Here is a 6,000-nt window from a genome sequence, read left to right as displayed (position 1 = left end):
GTGGATGAGTTAAAACCAACAACTAGATTAAAGTTATGCTCTGAATGACGATATTCTTAGTGCGGTTTTTAAAGGAGGTTTTTAAAAACCACTTATAATTTACCAATCACATATAACATAACCCACATATATATGCGTTTTTTTCAAATATGCTCACGTTTTTTCGAGATAACTATATTACTCATAACAGATGCAATAACGCACTTGAGTTAATACCACAGGTAAAACACAGCGGAACAAACAAAACTGCTAACAAATAAATAAACATATAAATAAATTTATTAATTAAAATTGCACAATATTTTTTTTCTCTTCCTCATTTGCAAAGAAAAAAAGAGAATTTTTTTCTCTCCAATAAGATAAAGAGTCAAATATTTTTTTTTGTGTTCGGCTAACCATTTGTACTTGATTATTTATCTCGCATGTACTACACTTGAACCATACTATACTCTTAAATCATTTTTCTCACACAATCAAATATAGAGACTCTTAACATTAATCTTAATTGGTGAATGTGAAAAGTCAAATCTTTTTAAAAAATTAAAATAGCATACATTCCCCAAATATTTTTTTTACTAATCAAACATTATTTTGTACAACTTATTATGTATTAATCGTATTTTTTTTCCTGCATGTATCGCAGTTAAACCATATTAAAATTCATAAATTTATACAATTGTTTATTTATTAATCAAAATAAATAACTTAATTATAATTAATTATTATTATATATTTTCTAATATATTTATCTAGAATCTGTAATTTGCACTGTTTTAGTTTTATTTACCATTTAAACATTTTATTGTGAACCGCAAGCTGTTTTTTTACCAATTAAACATTATTTTGTACTGCTTATTATATACAAATTGCAGTTATCTTTTCTCCGCTTATATCGCATACCGCAGTTGACTGTACTACACTCTTAAACCGTTTTTTCCGCACAGCTAAAAACGATGTTACCATTCAAACTCTTAATATATTATGTTCTGCGAGTGGAGAAAGTAAATGGTATACTTGTATATATTGTACATAATACATAGAATATAGTAACCATCTTTTTTATATAGTTATTCATTTGAATATTAAATTTTTGTTGGTTATTAAGTCCAATTTTCCATTCAATAACTATACTCGTCCAACAAAAAATAATCAAAAAATTAAGGGAGAGTTTCAGATTTAACCCATATTTCAAAGTCAAACACCAAATTAACCTCTTTTTTTTCTCTCTCCAAGTTTTGCCATTTTCTCACAATTTTATCCTTCCCACTTAAACTATTAACGAAAATGCCATTATTCATCTATTATTTCGATTTTTCTTTAATTTGGCTAAAGTCTTCTTGGACCTTCTAAAGACCTTTTAATTACAAGAATGCCATCGTCTTCAATTTCTTCAACCACCATGAACAGCCATGAAAATGGAATAAATGCTTCTCAACCAATTTTAAAGCTGTAATAAAACAAATATCTAAGCTCATTCACTCATAACCTTGCTCATTCTTTCATAATTTCTTCTCCAAAACATCTGGGCAAAGTTACAATGTTTCGCGCCATGCTTTTTCGGTGAATTCTGGTTACTCGACACCTGGGTTGTTTAATTTTGGTGAAATCCTGAGTTCTGGGTGGATAAGAGAAACTTAGGTGAGCTCAATTTTGTTAAAGGTAATCCTCGCACTTCAATTTCTCCACATTTCAGTTTTTATATCGCGAAAGTAGACTTCTCGTGAACTATACTGAAGTCTATGAGTCAACATAAGGTCATTTTTGCAATTGACTTTTAAAAAGTAGACTTCATTAAACCTCACGAGAAGTCTACTCGATATCCTTTGATAACAAAAAAAAACATTTGTAGACTTCATTTGAAGGCTTTAGAAGTTTACAAAAGAAAAGAGGTTATTTTTGTAGTTGACCGTATTTTGACTTTTGGATTTAGACTTCCTTATGAAGTCTACTGTTTACGTCTGCATACGAAGTCTACTTTTAAGTTACTTTTGTAGTTTGACCAAAAACGTATAGGTCATTTTTGTGTTTGACTTCTGTTTTTCAAAAATAAAAAATTAAAAAAATTCCAAAAACCATAAGTAGACTTCACAAAGAAGTCTACATTTTGTAGACTTCTTTGTGAAGTCTACTTATGGTGTTCGGTCAAACTTAGAAGGAATCCTTTTTTGAGTAGACTTCATTGTGAAGTCTACTAAAAAAATTCAATTGCAAAAATAACCTATTTTGTTTCGTAGACTTATATTTAAAAAGTAGACTTCAAAAGTAGACTGTCAGAGAAGTCTACTCTGACATGAAGTCTACAATAGAAGTCTACTGTGTTAGTCAATGCATCGGTCAAATGCTAAAGTAACCTTTTTTGACTGAAGTCTACTCATGAAGTCTACCGGAGGAAAAGTCAACAGATTGGTCAATTGCAAAAATGACCTCTTTTTTAGTAGACTTCATTAGTAGACTTCTAAGTGAAAAAGTAGACTTCTCCTCTAGTCTACATTTGAAGTCTAATTTAGAAGTCTACTTTCCCATGTTTTTTTTTTAAACGCGTTTTAAGCAAATGTATAAACTATTTTTCAAATTTTTTGGTTCAGAATTGCTTCATAGTAAGTGATTGAACTACCCAGTGAATTTTATCTCATTTCATTAGATATTTATTGTTGAATCAGAGGTTTCGATTTTTAAGGTACTTAGCTTATAAAAGTAGACTTCGTCGTGAAGTTTACATTCGATGTCTGCATTAGAAGTCTACTTTTTGGCGTTTTTGTAAAAACGCGTTTTAAGGAAAATTATAAAATATTTTTCAATTTTTTTGGTTTATATTTGTTTCTTAGTTAGTGATTGAACTACCTAGTGATTTTTATTCCGTTTCATTGGATATTTATTGTTAAATCAGAAGTTTAGATTTTTAAGGTACTTAGCTTATCAAAGTAGACATCGGCGTGAAGTCTACTTTGATACAAAAAGTCTCTATGCAGTGTTTGCTAATACGGTTTATGTGGTTATTTTTTCAGAGAATGGCTCAAATTCCAGTTGTGTACGGTGAGTGGAAGATTAAGGAGAATTCATAGCATTTTGTTGTTGACATGGGCAAAGGTGGAAGAATGTGGTTTTTGAACGATGGTTGCACCTTTGGGCAGCTTACTGAAATGGCGCGAGATGATTATAACTTGGGCAAGAAGACTGAGATCATCGAGTTAACCTACGCACTACCAGTCTCAATGTTGCAATCTATGGCTCCAGATACACCTCCAATGCATGTCACCAATGATAGACAAGTTTCAAGCTTGATTTCGTTAAGCAGAGTACATATGTTACGCCTTTGTGTGTCCTGTCGAGTGGAGATGGATACTGAGGAGAACCAGGAAGGATCAGATGAAGATTTAGGTGAGGAGTCTGAGGAAAATTCAGAACATTCTACCGATGATGAGGCAGACAGTTCTGATGTGAACGAGGATGGAGAAGATGTCGACGATGCAGCTTACTCTGACGGAGAAGATTACAGTGTCTACGGTAAAGTGAAAGATGAAGATGATGATGAAGATGAAGTCTGTATTGAAAAGGTCAGAAACCGATATGGTGAAACAGGGAGCACGCCCATGTCATGGTCTGATAATATATATGTTAGGGCAAGTTTCCCTACAAAAGAGAAGCTGTTATCAGAGGTTAGACTGACTGCCATAATGTTAAAATTTGCTTTCAAAACACAGAAGTCTACCAAGACCCTGTTTGTGGCTAAATGTCGAGTGGAAGGATGTGCATGGATGGTTAGAGCGAGCATGAAGAATGATGCATCCACTTTTTAGGTGACAAAATATGTGAAAGACCACACATGTTCAATAGCCCATCGAATGGCTCACCGTAGGAAGTCTACTCCTAAGTATATTGGCAAGCTGTTTATAAGCCATTTCAGCATCATTGATGGACTTACACCAGAACATGTCAGGGTTTCAATGAAGCATATGTTTGGCATCAAGATGGATTACACTACCTCTTACAGATCTTTGATATATGACCAACAATTGGTCAGGGGAACAGCTGAAGATGGATATTGGAGTCTCCCAGCTTACCTACATTCGGTGAACAAAGCTAATCCGGGAATTGTATCAGCTCTTCATGTAGATTCGAATAACAAATTCAAATATCTATTTCTCGCATTTGGAGCATCAATTGCTGGTTTTCAGTACATGAGAAGAGTTATTGTGGTTGATGGATGTCATCTAACAGGGAAATACGAGGGTACTTTGTTGGTTGCCACCGCACAAGATGGAAAGTTTCAGATTTTTTCTTTGGCATTTGGAATTGTTGATGGTGAAGATGATGCTTCATGGGAATGGTTTTTTTCTAAACTGCGTGAATGTGTCCCAGATGGTTATCCTTTGGTGATAGTTTCTGACAGACATATTTCTATTAAGAAAGCTTGTGAAACTATTTTCCCATGGGCAAAACGAGGGATCGGCTACTACCATCTACAACATAACATAGTAACAAAGTTTAGGGAGAAGCAGTTGCTGTACTTGGTTAAACGTGTGGCTTATGCTTACAACCTCTATGACTACAACCGGTACATGGCGGAGCTGAGACAGATCAAGCCTGACCTTGCTGACTATTTGGAAGAAGCCGATGTCTCTCTTTGGTCCCGAGTTCATTTTGTTGGAGACAGATACAATATTAAGACTAGCAATGTTGCAGAGTCTATAAATGCTGCACTTAAGAAGGCCCGTGGCTGTCCCATTTCATTCCTCTTGGATTTCATACGAGAGAAGCTCGGTCGGTGGATTTTAAAACGCAGGATGCTTTGAGTCTCACAACACATAATACTCGGGGAGTGGAGTATTTGCTGGCGATTCGTGGACATTATGCAGATGCAATGGAGGTGGACCGAATTGACACTTGGAGATACTATGTGAAAGGAGGAACCAGGAATTGTATTGTTGATTTGGAACATGGAATGTGTGAATGCGGTGTGTTTTATATCGAGAAGATCCCATGTTCACATGCTATTGCAGCTGCATTAGCCGGTGGGATAGCTGTGGATTCCCTAGTATGTCCGACTTACTCAAAAAACTACTTGTTTGCCGCATACTCTGCCAACATATATCCCCAAATTGCAGAGGTCCAAGGAGGCCCGACATCAATATGTCTGCCACCAGACATTCGCCGTGCACCCGGCAGACGGAAGAAGTCTCGGTGGCAATCATGGCTAGAAATTGCTAGGAGGAAAAGCAAGACGCCAAGGAAGCTGCACAAAGTATACAGCTGCTCCCAATGCAAGCAACCTGGTTATACCCTACCGAATTGTGTAAGTTGAGCTAAACTCATCTAACAATGTTGAAATTTTTTTTTAAATACTTAGCCGTCGAAGATTCACCAGGAAAATAACAAGAAGGCTCCGGAATAGGAAGACAAAGCATCTATTGTTCTCAAAGAAGTCTGCTTTGGAAGTCAACTTTAGAAGTCTATTGGGGAAGTCTACTATCGAAGTCTACTGTGTATGTGATATTTTGTTGGCGGTTATGTTTGAAACGACTTCATATGTGTAACTGCTTTAACGACTTTAACGGTGCCTATAACCGTTGTACCTGTTTGTGTACTGTATTTTTGCTTATAAATTCTCGGGTTTAGACGAATTACAGTTTCATTCCAGACCCCTTGCAGATGTCGAACCAGATAAACTTCAACTCTCTCCCTTCCGACATTATGTGGGATATCCTCTTAAAAATCACTTCTCGTTCCTACGGTGGGCTCTGTAGAGCAAGGGTTTCCTCCAAACATCTAAATGAGATTTCTAATGAAGAGGATTTTTTAAGAGCCGTTGATCTAATAACTTTGACGATTCCATGGGTCTGGGATCAACATGGGAGGGTTGACGCTTTCTTTCGACGTTGTTTGGAGTGTAGAAATCCTACAGCGCAATACCTACGAGCTGTTTCTCTAATCTTCTATGAAGATAGCATCCAAGAAGGATTTGAGTTAATACAGGTGTCATCAAATGGAGGATGCCTCATG

Source organism: Eutrema salsugineum, unplaced genomic scaffold (genome assembly GCF_000478725.1).
Source record: "Eutrema salsugineum unplaced genomic scaffold, Eutsalg1_0 scaffold_15, whole genome shotgun sequence".
Classification (NCBI taxonomy): Eukaryota; Viridiplantae; Streptophyta; class Magnoliopsida; order Brassicales; family Brassicaceae; genus Eutrema; species Eutrema salsugineum.
Note: the sequence above shows the minus strand (reverse complement) of the source record.